This window comes from Populus trichocarpa, chromosome 11 (genome assembly GCF_000002775.5).
Source record: "Populus trichocarpa isolate Nisqually-1 chromosome 11, P.trichocarpa_v4.1, whole genome shotgun sequence".
Taxonomy (NCBI): domain Eukaryota; kingdom Viridiplantae; phylum Streptophyta; class Magnoliopsida; order Malpighiales; family Salicaceae; genus Populus; species Populus trichocarpa.
Genome location: NC_037295.2, coordinates 4,687,456 through 4,703,663, shown reverse-complemented (window position 1 = coordinate 4,703,663; position 16,208 = coordinate 4,687,456). Strand labels below are relative to the sequence as shown.

Here is a 16,208-nt window from a genome sequence, read left to right as displayed (position 1 = left end):
ATCAAATGGTCAGCTTATTAGAGTTTTTTTAAAAAACAATTGATTGCTGAACTCTCCGTGAATGGTGGGGAATGGCTTGCCTTTTTTTTCCAACTTTGATAGCGTTCTCAAGCCTCGAAGTCTTTTACCTTTTTGACGTACTGAACATTTCAGACCAATGACTCATGTTTTGTTGTGTTTAGGTGAAGGAAGTTCCAGCCTTTCACATGGTAGAATACTAGAATGATCCTAAATTCCTACCCCCAACTAATTTCGGATCATATAAAATTAAAAAAAAAAAGCCAGGTGAATTCTTCGTGAACTATAGTACTTTTTATTGTAATAATATAATTATTATTTTATCTTTTTTAAAACACAATGAAGTAATTAAGGGAATAATTCGATTTTTTTAAATTTTAAAAATACAGTAAAATAACTAACTTACCCTTAAAAGTAAAATTAATTTAACTTGAGGCTGGTCTCTTTTTTTACTTTTTATTTTTTAAAGCATATTAAAATAACTAAAGTATTCTTATTAGTGAAATTTCTTTAACTTGATTTCAGGCACTTCTTTTGTATTTTTATCCTGATTTTTTAGTTATAATCAAGTTGACTTAAGTCAATTTAGTATTTTAATAAATATAAAATGTTAATTAAAAAAGAAAATTGGTTAACGCATGCGTGCAAGTGTGTTAGGTTAGTAAGCGCTCATAAAACGACGCATACATCATTGCCTCGTGGCCAAACATCTACTTCCACAATGGTGTTTTAATAGTCACAGCGACCTTTCATTTCCTTGGAAACGTATGGCCAACAGATCTCTAATTTGACACCAACAACTTTTTCTCTCTCTCTTTTTTTTTTTGATTTTTGCACATGACCCTTCAGATTTTTAAAGTATCCCTTTAATTTTTATTTTTTTTTAGATCTGGTCTCTATTTTTTTTGTTACTAATTATTTTATTTGAAATAATTTATATTATTGGATTTTTTTTCAATCCCATCCTCATTTGATTTTTTAATTTGTCAAATTTAGTTTATGCTTTTTTATTACTATTTGTTTTGTTTTGAATCCTTTTCTTAGTTGAATTTTTTTTTCAATTTCATCCATTTACATTTGATTTAATTTTATTTTTATGTCAAACTTTATCCTTATTTTTTATTGTTATTTGTTTTTTTTTTTTGCATATTTTTATTGAAACTTTCTTTTTCAATTTTATCACTCAATATTTTGTTGATAAGGAATTTGACTTCATGATATTTTTGCATTTACCTTCCATGGGATAATCCGGATCTCAGAACCCGAGTCACAGGTTTGAAAAGTTAGTTTGAGTTGATTTAGATTTTTTAGGTCCTTTTTACAGTTGATTTTTTTCTCAATTTTATCCTTCAATATTTGGATTAGGCTTTGTTATTTTTTCTCTTTTCTTTTTATGAAATTATCTCAATCTCATGTTTTGGGTCATGGTTCTAATGAGTTAATCCAGGTTGACTTGGGTTAATTTTTTTATTTGATTTATTTATTGTTGTTATCTATTTTTTTATCATATTATTAAATTAACTAAATTTATTGAATCAATTCAAATCAATTACTCAACTCTCAAATTTTTCCCATTTTTTTATTAAATTAATTAACTTTATTAAATCTAATCAAATCAATTACTCAACTCTAAAAATTTTCTAACCTTTTTAAAAACATTAACATGCTAGCTTGAATATCTTTTTTATAATAGAAAAAATTTAGTTTGACTCGCAACGCAACGTGTGTCACCAACCTAAGTAGGTAATATATGTTTATGAATTTGGAGCCCCATTTCACCAATATTCTTAAAAATTGGGAACCTTTAATTGAAGAAGCAGATATGATTTTAGGTATAAATTGTGAAGATTAAGATGGGCGAATTGGCAGGTAGGAGTATATAAAGTAGTGGCCAATAATCACACCCACCCCTTTGTCACACCACCATCAACATCTCTATTTACGTACTTAACAGGCTAATTGAATATTTTATTGAGACAGTTCACTGATTTCTGTGCTGAAAAATTAAGTAATAACAATTGAGTTTCTTGAACATATATTATGTAGTTGATAACTAAGACTATATAATTGCATATTTGAGTCTTTTCTTTTACTATTATATGGTCGTTCTTTTACTAATATATATATATATATATATATATATATATATTAAAGCAAACACTAAGAAGACATAGACATGTTACACAGTAAATTAATAATAATAATAAAAAAAAAGTAGCCTGGGTCAAATAATAAGAAAGACAGATTTGATAATGAATAGACTTGACAAATATTTCATATTAAAATAAATATGGGTCAAAATAAAGGAAGACAACTTGTTTATGGGTCCAACCATGTGAATATTATATATGGGTGTCATGAAGTTTGGAGTATAAGAAAAAAATGATAAACTAGGGGGAAGATGTGATCTAGATTTGTAAAAGAAATTGATTAAAACACATGAGATAATGAAGATAGATAATTTTAATTGTGCATATGATGAGTAATGGAGAAAGTGGGTGGCTAGTTAGCTTATGGTTATCCCTATCCATGACTTTTTTTATATAAACCAAGGCTTATTAAGGCTATATAAAAACATTAATGAAAAAAAAATAAAGAGACAGAAAATTATCGATTTAACAATTTTTTAATTATAAAAATTATTATTTTTTGTATTAAATAGTTTCATTCAATAAATAAAGTTTGATATTAGTTGTGTTTTTCTTTAAACATCAATGAAAGAGAAGATCTTGTTTGGTTTGTTTTTTTTTTTTTTTGTTATTCGATTAATTTTTTTTTTAGAAAGAATCAAAATAGACTCCCTAACTATTACTTGTTTTTATTTACCCCCCCCAAGATTTTTTTTTTAGTAGTATGCAAAAATCGCGTGTACAAAAAAAAAAGAAATAAAATAGTAAACAATATTAAAACAAAATGAAAGAAGAAATAATCCGAATAAAAACCAAAATAAATTTTTTTTTTTGGAATCGAGAAAACTCCAGTCCCTGGAAAGCGCATTTTGTGGATCCAGGTGAGCGAGTAAAACCCCGGCTGTCCCAGACTCTTACAAGAGTTGCACACCCTGACTCGAACTCGAGACCTGCTGTGCAGATCTCAAGCCCTTTGCCATCACGCTACGTTCCTTGGAGGGAAAAAGTGGTTTTGACTTTAAAAGATTGATCAATATTAAACTTTCTAAATGGCAATAGAAGAAGAAAGTATATGAATGGACTGTGATTATTTATTATAGACAAAACATATATATTATTTAGATATGGGAAATAGTTGAATAAGTATATGTTATATTACATCATTCAATTGATGAATAAATAAATTAAAAAATGTACTAAAATACCTAGGGAATTCACTGTAACAGTGAGCAGTGCCATGAAAGACAAATTTTAATTTAGTCTTTTCTTTTTAATTGCAATCTTCCATGCTTAATTTGATGAGCAATTTATCAAAATTGGCAAATGATGGACAAATTTCAAAAAAAGATGACAAAAGTATAAACCATGGAGAAACCTCATGGTTAATTCAAAATTGAGGTTAATAGTTCCTTTTTACCCTCGTATTTTTATTTCTCTCTCTACAATCCCTATAATTTTTACAATTTCAATTTTGATCTAAAAATTCATTTCCTTTGCATTTTAGCCCTAAGTTGAAAAGAGAAAAGAGAAAGTTGTCTAAAATTAACATAGAAAAAGAAAGTCATCAATTTAACCAATTTTTAAGGAAGAAAATCAACATTTCTAATGTCAACAAGATCCATTCAATAATAAAAGTTCGAGGATCGTTGTGTTCAACAATGAAAGTTGAAGAGAGAAAAGAAAAAATTGTTCAACAAGTTCTTTTCTTTTCTTTTTTAAAAACTTTATCTGTTTTTTTTTTCTTCAAGGTTCTTCCCTTCTTTCTTTTTTACCCACATGGCCCACATTTTAAGTTCTTTTATTGTTTCAGTTTTGAAGAGTGTTTGGGATATTATGTTACCATATAATTTGGTAATAAATCTGACCATATTTTTTAAAAAAAAAAAACATGCAACATGTTAGCAAATTTTAAAAAATAAAGTTAATAAAAATTTAATATTAAAGATTGAAATTAAAATTAAAAAAATTAATTAAATAAAGAATGGTTTCATAAAACTATTGTGGTCTCAAACAAATACATTGGTTTTGAGTTGATGTTTGATTTTACAAGTATCTATTTTTTTATATAATTAATTCAAAAATAGTTTTAAAAAATTATTAAGTCCAATAAAATCTCAAGATTTAGAGTATATGGTTAGTTAAGCCTCGTAACATATTAAAAAAAATATTATCTTTAAATTTTTTTAAAATTAAATCATATTTTTATCATTAAATTTTTATTACTTGAAAATTTGTTTTAACCATAAAAAAGATTTTCATATGATACAAGGCTTAGGGCGGGACAGTGAGCAACTTATAATAGCCAATTTATTCTGAGCTGATATGATAATTTTTCTCCGCTGACAGTTATTATTTTCCTAAGGTTCTCTTGCTAATCAACACAAAATGAGAAGGCCCAAAATGTACCAATGGGCTCTCTCTAAAAACGTCGGAGGTGAAAAACAAAGAACAAAAAGTTCTACGCCGTTGCCGGGGATCGAACCCGGGTCACCCGCGTGACAGGCGGGAATACTCACCACTATACTACAACGACTTGCTGATTACTCTTGGTTTTTTGTTAATAATATATATTATTTTCAAGGTTTAAACTTTAAGAGATTTTGTTTATATTTTAAAAGTACTTTAAAAAAAATTAAAATTTTTTTATTTAAAATTAAATTTTTTATATATTTTCAAAAATAATTTATATAATAATATCAAAAATAATTTTTAAAAAATAATAAAATTATTATTTTACTAAATTAAAAATAACTATTACGATATTTCAAGAGGTTGAAAGTGGAAGGAGGTATTTTAGAATACCTCATTTGTTGAGGAATTATTATTATAATTATTATTGCTGCATATCATTTCTGTGGATGCCAATGATCGAACCCTGGTTGCTGGGGTTTAGAGCCTAACACCAAACCACGAGAACTAGAGAACATCGGCGTGAACGGCCGCACTAACTTAGAATATAACAAGACCAGATACAAGCATCAGCACAAGTAACTGTATTGCATTATCATGTGAATTGTTAGCTTTTGTTGACTTGTCTTAAATATTTTAAATATTTGTATGGTATATAGGTTATGGGTGATTTTAAAAACTTATTTTATAGTTTTCTGTGGTGTCTAAATAGCTGTGTGTTGGAAAAATGGGGTTGACCTATTTTGTAGAAACTATATTGATATTTCAATTTCTTTTATAATTGAAAATGGGATTGAATTTAAAGATTAATATCAACATATATTTTTTATATTTTCATATAAAAAATAAATTGTTTTCTTATATGGAGCTAAGTCTTTTAATTTTGATCGGAGCAAGACAATATGTTCATTAATTATCAATAAAATCATTTCAATACATTTGATGATTAATAGAACTCAAAGTATTTTTCGAATTAAAATTTTCAATATAGAATACGTGTCTTTATGCATAGTTATACATACTATATATTTCATATATTTATTTTGTATAAAGCTTATGAATGATAATTAAAGGCTTAGAGTACACTACTTTATATGTTTGTGCTATTCCAGGGGGCAAATTCTTTTTAATTGCAAAAACAAATGTCAAATCTTGGAGAACTCTTTTGCATTGTTATTAAACTTGAGAATACCTTTATGCATAGTCTTTATATGTTTGTTTGTCTTAATGAATGCATGATTTTTAATTGGAATAATTATTTATGTTAAAATAATTTTATGATTGTTAAACCAAATTAAAAACAATATCAAAATAGTATAATTCCATATTTTATGTGTGATTAAAAGTTAAAAACATCATAAAAATGATAAAAATGATAAGATCATGTTAAAAATCTATTTAAAAGTATTAAGAACAAAAAAGATTTGAATTTTCATGAACAATATATTATGAATATTATTGTTTTTATATCAAAAACATAATAATTGAAAAAAATATTATTAAAATTCAAACAAAATTTTAACATAGTATGTAAGAACCATTTAAAATTGAAGAGTAAGTGAATATAGAAAAAATATTTTGGAGTACAAGTCGATTATCTTGATATACATATATATACTAAACATATTATCATAAAGTAGTTGAATATATGTCAGAGATCAGATGACACCCGAAGGTGACCACTGTGAAAGGATCAACCGCCACAGGCTGATGCCCTTATCACCAGCTAAGTATATAAAATATCATGTGTATATAAACTAACTACTCTTCGTTAGCATAGAGTTACTAACAAGTTTATATCAAGACATAATAGATATTCACATAATTATCAAAACAATGTATATCATATTGAATAGAATATAGTTTGGTAGAATGCAATTGAAAATTCAAAAATAAATGAGTACTCGAAAAATAAAGTAACATATAAAAATTTGTAACGAGTTAACCCATGTTGACTCGACTTATTTTTTTATTAATTTTTTAATTAAATGTTTTACAAATCTCATCGTTTAACATTGGGTTCGACACGGTCGATTCAAAATTGAGTTTTATAATTTGTTTTGATATGCTTTCTATGATGTTATTTCAGTTTCATGATAGACTCACAAATTTGAAAGGTTAACACGGGTTAAATCATGTCGTTTTTTTATTTTCTTTCTGTAAGGTTATCTCAGTCTCAAAACCCGAGTCATGAGTTTGACGGATTGACTTAGATTGTTTTTTATGTTTTTTTCTTAATTAATTTTTTTTAATATCATCCTTCAACATTGGATTGATTATGAATTGAACTTCATAATTTGTTTTGATTTGCTTTTTATAGGGTTATCTCGGTCTTATAATTTAGATCGCGGGTTTGACAGGTTAACTCATGTCATTTTCAATATTTGGTTGATTGAGAATTAGACTTTATAATTTGTTTTGATTGGCTTTCTATGAAGTTATTATAGTCTCATAACTCGAGTAGCGGATTTGACATATTAACTCAAGTCAATCCATATATGTTGTTATCTTAACATAAAAAAGATATCATGTTGAAATATTTTTTTAGTTAAACTATATTTTTATAATTATTCCGAGTTGCTTTTAAACCCTTAAAGTTAACTAGGTTTCATCGAGTTAACCCTCATATAGTTTAAATTTTTCTTCCACTAGAAAAAATATTAGAATATCTATATATTTTTATTACATGATCAGATGTACAATATAGTGCGAGTCAATAATAATCTAATATTAGCTAAAACACTTTATCAATCCATGAAGAACGATATAAATTAATTATTTTAGTTTTAATAACATATACACAACTCGAAAGAGTAGAAGTTTTAGTTCTTCTTGCTAATCAACATAAAAACGCAAAGCCTAAAACGCAAAATAAATAAATAAATAAAAAGCAAAATGGGCCTTAGCCAACCCTTTCTATGGTGCAAATGCAGAAAAGGGTCACAGAGTCTTTGGATCACAATGTGATATTGGGCCAAGAAAATGAATATAGTTCTGAGAACAGGCTGCTATTTGATTGTTTTCTCAATGTAATCTTTGATATTTGCAGAGACGACAGCTACTCCTCCATCACGAAGAAATAAAAAGAAAGAAAAAAAAAAAAGAAAAGGCAAACGCCGTTGCCGGGGATCGAACCCGGGTCACCCGCGTGACAGGCGGGAATACTCACCACTATACTACAACGACCTTGCTGAGCGTGATGCAAGAACTTTATTATAGTAATATCTAATTGTGGAGGATTTTCTCCCAATATGTTCACCGTATGCTATCGGCTAAAAATACTCTCAGCGTCTTTACTTTTCAAGTTTAATCAAATAAAACCTGTATTATATACATTATTAATTATTAACAATACTCTAAAAGGCGTGGGGACTGTAGCTTCCCACGCCTTTTATTTTCATTCACTTATATATTATAATAATAATAATTATTATTATTATATTATATTATATTATATTATAATTATAAACTGCTCATTTTTTTTTGTTTTTAATTTTTTTCGTTCTTTTTCCTTTTTTTTTATGCCTTTATTGCTTCTTTTTTTTTGCTTTTCTCTTTGTGTTTTTTTTTAATGAATTTTTTTTTGTTTAATTTAGTTTGTTAATGTTTAATTTTATTTTATTTAGTTATCAGACTTTCATGACACGGATCCCGAGTTTGACGGGTTAACCTGGTTTGACGAGTTAACCCAAAATTTTTTTTCTCTTTTTAATTAATTTTTTTGTTTTGTTTAGTTTGTTAATGTTAAATTTCTTTCTATTTAATTATCAGACTTTCATGACACGTCTCCCGGGCTTGACAGGTTAACCCAGTTAATTCTGGGTTAACCTGTAATTTTTTTTTCTATTTAGTTATCAAACTTTCATGATGCGAATCTCAGGTTTGACGAGTTAACTTGGTTTGAAGGGTTAACCCAGTTAATTCAGATTTTTTTTTTCTTTTTTTCATTAGTTTTTTCTTCTTGTTGGTTTTTTTTCTTTGTTTTTTTCTTTTAAATTAATCTATTTAATTATCACACTTTTATAACATGACTTTGCAGCTATACCCACATCCAAGGCTCTTGGGTCTGCTGTTGCAACTAGAGTCAATTAAACTTGAATCATGTAAGTTTAATATTATTATTAATATTATAAATATTACTCTTGGGTCAAGCGTTGCAGCTAGACCAAAGACTCTTGGGTATATCTTTGCTGAGAGACCTAACACCCTTAGATCTTAGCATTTTTTTATATTTTTTATGCAAGGAAAAAAAATAACCCATGGCGTATGCCTTTGTTTTTTTTTCTTTTACTTTTTAAGCCTTTTACTGTGGACTGCACAGTGCAGTCCACAGTGAAAAAGCTGATGCTTTTAGTTTTTTTTTTGTCTTTTTGTCTTTTTTAATTTAGTTTTTTAATATTAAATTTTTTCTATTTAATTATCAGACTTTCATGACATGAATCTCATGTTTATTAAGGTTTTAGCATATCTATCCATTACTTTATTTATTCTGCATTTTAGTCCTTGAATTTTTTAAGAAAAGAGAAAGTCATCGAAAAATGATGAAAGAAAGAAAAAATAATCAATTGGACAAATTTCAAGAATAAAAAAGTTGAATTTAGTGTTGATGTGTCCATTTTAATGAAATGAACACCATTGATGTGTTTATAAGCTTCCATGTCGCGGTAGATAAGGGTTTTCCAGGTTAATTTTGTGTGTTTTTTTAATGATTTGTGAAGTTTTAAGGTGGTTTGCTGAGAATATAAAGGTGTTCATTGTGGGGGGTTTTGGATAAAAAAACACGAGGCTCAAGTTTTTTACAATCTCTCCAAGGATCCAAATTGGACTAGCACATAACACGTTGTCCATTCAATTTAACAAAAATAAATAAATAAACAAGGCTCAGGCACACGAGCTTGTCCTTGTAGACCCATACACTCCTGCCTTCTATGTTTTGGGCTAAAAGTTAACCCACCCTAGCCTAGGCAATAGGCATTTAGGCCTCTTTTACGATGTTTTTCTCAGTGTTTTAAAACCCAGCCCGGCCCGATGGGTCGACCCGGGACCCGGCCGACCCGGGACTGTGGCCGGGCCGGGTCTAAGCAAAAAACAGGCTGGGAATTGGCCGGGCCAGACCCGGTCGACCCGGGACCCGGCCGGCCCGGGCAAACCCGGTTGAGACCCAGGTTTATTTTCGTTCTTTTTTTCTCTTTTTTTCTGCTGGTTGTTTCTTTGGATGGGTACAGAGGGAGAAGAGGAAGTAGTCGTGTTTAAGTGCGCACTAACCCTCTCCTCTTGAGCCTAGCCCCCCCCCCCAAACCCGAGAGAGAGAGAGAGAGAGAGAGATCTTGAAACTACGAAGACTTGAGAAGAACAAGAAGAGGACTGACTCCCTTGATCAAACAAAGATAGATCTGTTTTCTTTAGAGAAAGTTGTTTTCTTTTTGTTTCATTACCGCCACCACAATCATCATCAGTCATGAAGAGATCACTTGGCAGCTCTGATTCTTTTGGTGCTTTGATGTCCATCTGCCCATCTGCAGGTTCTTGCGTAGACCCCATCAACTTGATTCTCATCTTCTTAATGCTACTAGCTAATTAGCTCAAACATGGAAAAAAATGTGATGAGAAAGCTCTTAACTTGCTATTTTATTTTACTGTGAATTTTGTTTTACTATTCGTTCTTTCTGCTTCTGTTTCTGCTTCTGCAATTAGTTGTTTTTGCTTCTGCTGGAGTGATTGAATTTGTCAATTTGATGTCCCTGTTCGTTTGTTCTGCTTTTGCTTTTGCTGTTAATTTTGTTATTGTTCTGCTTAAGCCGGTTAATTTTGCAATTGAGCCGAGAAGTGGTGCAAAAAAGGAAAGGAAAAACTTTGCAATTAAGCTAAGAAATTCTAGAAGACTGTAACGTAATCTTAGAAAATAAATTTTTTCACAAATAATTCTTCTGCACCCGAGAGGTGGTGCTGGACTCTGCAAATATCACTTAAAATGTGAAAGAAACATTAGAAAATAAATTATTGAAGTCATTTATTCATTATATAATAAAAGTATATTATTTAAAATAAAATATTTATTAACACATAATATTTATTTGTTAATTATGTTTGAAATGTAGATGTCATAAATGTTAATGAGATTGAAGATGATTGTGATGATGAAGTTTTAAAGGAGCATGTTGATGATTTATTAGGTGTTGACGAGATTGTCTCATTTCCATCGACATTTTATTCAAATTTTGCTTCTATGGACACAGAAGAACTTAATGTGTTCATTCAACAAAAATGAATGTGTTGTTGATTTAGAATTTATGTTGTTGGATGTTTTGTTTAAAATATTTTAGAATTTATATTTGGTTTGTGTTTTGGATATTGAATTAAATTTATGTTGTTGGTTTAAAATTTAAAATTGATTTATTTAAGTGTTGCATTGTAAATTTGTAACTAGTGATGTGTTTTATATATGTGTTTTTTTTTTGGGTTGACCCGGGTCAACCCATCTGACCCGTGACCCGATCACTGGACCGGGTCAATGACCGGGTCGGGTTTTAAAACTATGGTTTTTCTTCTTCTTATATTTAAATTAAGATTGGTTAAAATAAAACAACTGAAGTTATATTTTGGATATTATTCTATTAAATAACATTGAATTTTGAATTTGATTTCAAATAATATTCTAACTTTCTTTATAATATTACAAAATGCTATTTCTGTGCATCCCTTTATGTTTGTTTTTTATTCTTAAATTCAATCGAAATTAATTATAATTTAATAAATAAAATCATATTTAAGATATTATTTTATTAGATATCATTCAATTTGATATTTATTTTCAAATAACATTCTAGTTTTTTTATAATATCAGCAATAATTTCATTAATTCTTATATGGGAACTTACCATGTAGTCTTTTTTTATATATGTTTATGGTCATAAATATTCTATGAAAATGAAGTTCAAATCATTTTAGTTATTGCATATATTTTTTTCTAAATTGTTGTTACATTTTATTCAATGATCTATGCTTGTTATAAAAAAACACTTTTTTTTTGTCTAAAAATATTAAAATTACTTTGATTAGAAAAGAATGTTCTGAAAAAAAAAAAGGATATATTTTTCTTTATAATTTTATTCGAATGTGAATGTATTTTTTTTATGATATAACTAATTAAAAAATAGATTTCAAAAAGTTCCCTATCTCAATGTGTGAGCATTATATTATCTAGTATCAAAATTATCGAAGTATAATTTTTCCTGATACACTTGCTTTTATAATTTTAATAAAATGTTTATTGAAAAATAATTATTTTAGTAGAATACTCTAAAAGGCGTGGGGAAAGCACTGTAGCTTTCCCGATGCCTTTTATGCATCAGTGATTGCAAGGCTGTGTTTTTTTTTAAAATTTTTTTTTCCTGTTTTTGTTTTTTTTTGTTTTTTATGCCTTTATGAGTTTTTTTTTTGCCTTTTTTCTTTGTGTTTTTTTTTATTTTAATGAATTTTCTTTTTATTTAACTTAGTTTGTTAATGTCAAAAAACATTTATATAGTTATCAGACTTTCATGACACGGATCTCGGGTTTGACGGGTTAACCTGGTTTGACGAGTTAACCTATAATTTTTTTTTTGCTTTTTTTTATTTTTAATCAATTTTTTTCGTTTAGTTTAGTTTGTTAATTTTTTTTGTTTAACCCGTCGATTTTTTTTTCTATTTAGTTATCAAACTTTCATGACGCAAATCTCAAGTTTGATGGGTTAACTCAGTTGATTCAGATTTTTTTTTCTTTTTCCTCATTAGTAACAGGCTTATGTGTTTTGTTTTTTTTTTCTTTTTAATTAATTTTTTTCATTTAATTTAGGTTGTTAATGTTCAATTTTTTTTCTATTTAGTTATCAAACTTTCATGACACAGATCTCGGGTTTGACAGGTAACCTAGTTTGACGGGTTAACCCGTCAATTTTTTTTTCTATTTAGTTATCAAACTTTCACGACACGAATCCAAGGTTTGACGGGTTAACCCAGTTAATTCAGATTTTTTTTCTTTGTCTTCATTAGTTTTTTTTCTTTCTATTGGTTTTTTTAAAATTAATTTATTTAATTATCACACTTTTATGACACGACCTTGCAGCCAGACTTGCATCCAAGGCTATTGGGTCTGGTATTGCAGCTAGACCTTCTAGGTCATGTAAGTTTAATGTTATTATTAATATTATTAATATTACTTTTGGATCAGGCGTTACAGCCAAACCCAAGATTCTTGAATATAGCTTTGCAGAAAGACCTAACACTTTTAGATCTTAGCTTTTTCTTGGTATTTTTTATATAAAAAAAAAATTAACCCGCGACATTGCGCGGGTCATGTAACTAGTATAACTAAAGGGTGTGGGGAAATCACTGTTTCCCCACACCCAAAAGCACTGTGGATTACAGCAGTAATCCACAGTGCTTTTCCTCTTTTTTTTTTCCTAACTTTTTCTTTTTTTTTTCTTTTTTTTTCAGATTTTTTTTTCAAAATTACTTTTTTTTTCAACTTTCCTATTTTTGCTTTTTTTTTCATTTATTTTTTCCAAAATTATTTTTGTTTATTTTGCTTTTAAATATTGATGTGGTTAAAATTTTTACTTTGTAATTTTTTTCTTTAAAATACTGTAGATTGCTGCGATGTTTTTCCACATAGTTTGTCTATTTTATATCTTTATTTTTCAAAATTATATTTGTCGATTTTTTTTTAATATGGAGCTGATTGAGAATTTAGTTTTGTAATTTTTTTTCTTTAAAACATTGTTGATTGCTACAGTGTTTCTCCGCATGTTTTTTTTTTTTTATGGTTTTCTCCGAAATTATCTTTTGTTATTTTATTTTTTAATATTGAGCTGGTTAAAAATTACAGTTACAATATGTGAGAAAATCACTGTAACTTTCCTCGAAAATTACTGTTAATTGCTACAGTGTTTTTTCCTGTTTTTGTTATATTTTTCCCTAAAATTATCTTTGTCAATTTTATTTTTTAAATATTAAGCTGGTTAAAAATTGTAATTATAAGTAAATACAAGTTTTTCCTCACAAAACACTATGGATTAATACAGTTTTTCCTCACATGGTTTTTTCCAGTTTCTTTTGTGTTTTCTTTTTTTGTAATATTTTTTTTCAAAATTATCTTCGTCGATTTTTTTTTTAATATTGAGTTGGTTAAAATTTAACTTTGTTATAAAGCTTAATGATGTGGGGAAAGCAATGTAGCTTTGCTCATAAAACATTGTGGATTGCTACAGTGTCTCTCCGCATGGTTTTTTTTTGTTAATTTTTTTTTCAAATTATCTTTTTTAATTTTTTTTTTAATATTGAGTTGTTTTTGAATTACAATTACAAGTCATTACAAATAAGACTAAATCATGTGGGGAAGCACTGTAGCTTTCATCACAAAACACTGTGAATTGCTACAGTGTTTCCAACATGATTTTTTTCTTTTTTTGGTGTTTGTTTTGTTATTTTTTTTCTAAAATTGTTTCTGTCAATTTTTTTTTAATATTGAGCTGATTAAGAATTTAGCTTTGTAATTTTTTTTTCTTTAAAACACTATGAATTGTTGCAGTGTTTTCCCATGTGATTTTTTTATGATTTTTTCCAAAATTATCTTTGTTGATTTTGTTTTGTATATTGAGTTGGTTAAGAATTATAATTACAATAAAGCAAAATCATATGAGGAAAGCGTTGTAGTTTTTCTCACAAAACACTGTGGATTGCTACAATATTTCTCTAAAAGGTTTTTTATTTTATTTTATTGGGAAAAACGCTATAGTTTTCCTCAGAAAACATTGTCAATTGCTGCAACGTTTTTTCTCATAGGTCTTTTTCCTTCCAAAATTATCTTTGTTGGTTTTTTTTTTAATATTAAGTTGGTAGAGAATTTAGCTTTGTAATTTTTTTTTCTTTTTATTAACTGAAAAGCTAAATCATGTGGCGAAAGCACTGTATCTTTCCTCACAAAACACTGTAGATTGCTACAAATCATTTTGTTCAGTCTCTAAGTTTTTGATCACCAACACAACTTTTTTTTCGTCATGAAATATTTGCTCCATCATACCTTTAATTTATATTACTTATCTAGCGCTGGTTCACAATTATAACACTATCAAGTGTATTTGTTTTATAAGCCCGCGGCAGCGCACGAACATATCATCTCGTTATATATTAGATGATGTGATTGAAACTGCAGTTTAATATTTTTTTATGAAAATTTAATATATTTTTAGTATTTTTAGATTATTATAATGTATTGATATAAAAATAAATTTTTAAAATAAAAAAATATATTTTCATAAGTTTTTAAATAAAAAAATATTTTATAAAACAACAGCTAATACAGCGTAAAACATCCCATATCAACCCCTCTACTTACATTTAAACGCAATTTGAGATTATCTGTCCAGCAAGATCATCGAATGTTGGATTCGTTAATTATAATCAAAGCAAGATGAAGGGGCTTAAATCACCTTTAATTAGAAGTATAGTACGTCTGATTTGACTGGAGTCGATTTAAGATTAAAGAGTTTGATTGGACTAAATGTAAGTAGTTGAGGAACCATGCATGGTTTTCCCTAGCCCCGGTATTCCTTGGTTTCTTTTTTCACGCAGCACGCTGGTTTTAATTAAGAGTCGACCTCGTAACCGAAATAAAACTAATTATTTGTAACAATTCTGAAAAAGAACAAGGATGAAATTGACATGTTATTAAATAAAATATAGCAGAAAAGGTGTTTCTGAACAGTTTCTATGTGCTCTCTGCCTCCAAATGATTGAAGTTCACACATACAATTTTGTATGTATTTTAAACCTGAATTACCCTTTTAAATAGACCCAAGATCCCATGAATATAACATCTTATTTTGAATTTCATATTGAATTTGATAGTAAACATAATCTTTCAATGTTAATTCTTACCGGGCAACTGAATTATTTATAGACTCAACTCCAACACGGTTGGAGATATAAATGGCTAAGAATGTATTTGAGATTATGATAGCAGTGACGGTTTAAAATGTTTTTCGTTTAGAAATGCATTAAAATAAATTTTTTTATTTTTTTAAAAATATTTTTGATATTAGCACATCAAAACAATCCGAAAACATAATTTTTTTTTATTTTAAACAAAATTTTTTAAAAAATTTAAGAAAACATAGTACATTCCAGACACACCCTAAACCATACAAGAAATCACGACATAGGACTAATCTATATAAATAAAAAACAAAGGAGTTATCAAGTTGTTTCGTTTTTATTCAATTGTGATCAATTAATTTCACCTAACATACCAATCAAGCTTTCAATTTCAATATGCATTTGAGATTTTTTCATCATCATAAATATAACCTAACTACACCCACATGCATGTTCTTTATTTTGTTTTACACTTGAATAGAATTGATTTGGCACGGAGCGTAGTATGGGTGTGTGGACTAGTGTTATCTGGACCAGAGTATGCCTACCTCTTGATCATTACATCGCAAAATATATCAAAATATTAATCATTCAACAATTTGGATTCATCTTCCACTTGCATTGCCTAATATTCCCCTTTGGAATGTCATTCTCTGGGATACGTTAAACAACTTTTCTTGCATTATTTCATGTGATTTCTCATTGAGCTGCTGTAGGTTTTCCTTCCTGTACAGGGAA

At 28.1% G+C, this 16,208-nt stretch overlaps 2 non-coding genes across 2 annotated transcripts; both read right to left on the bottom strand.

The window, feature by feature from the left end:
- Positions 1-4,608: 4,608 nt before the first annotated feature.
- Positions 4,609-4,680, bottom strand: TRNAD-GUC (transfer RNA aspartic acid (anticodon GUC)). The gene has a single exon. It is a non-coding gene; the product is annotated as a tRNA-Asp (tRNA).
- A 2,990-nt stretch (positions 4,681-7,670) lies between these two features.
- On the bottom strand, positions 7,671-7,742 carry TRNAD-GUC (transfer RNA aspartic acid (anticodon GUC)). The gene has a single exon. It is a non-coding gene; the product is annotated as a tRNA-Asp (tRNA).
- Between the last annotated feature and the right edge of the window lie 8,466 nt (positions 7,743-16,208).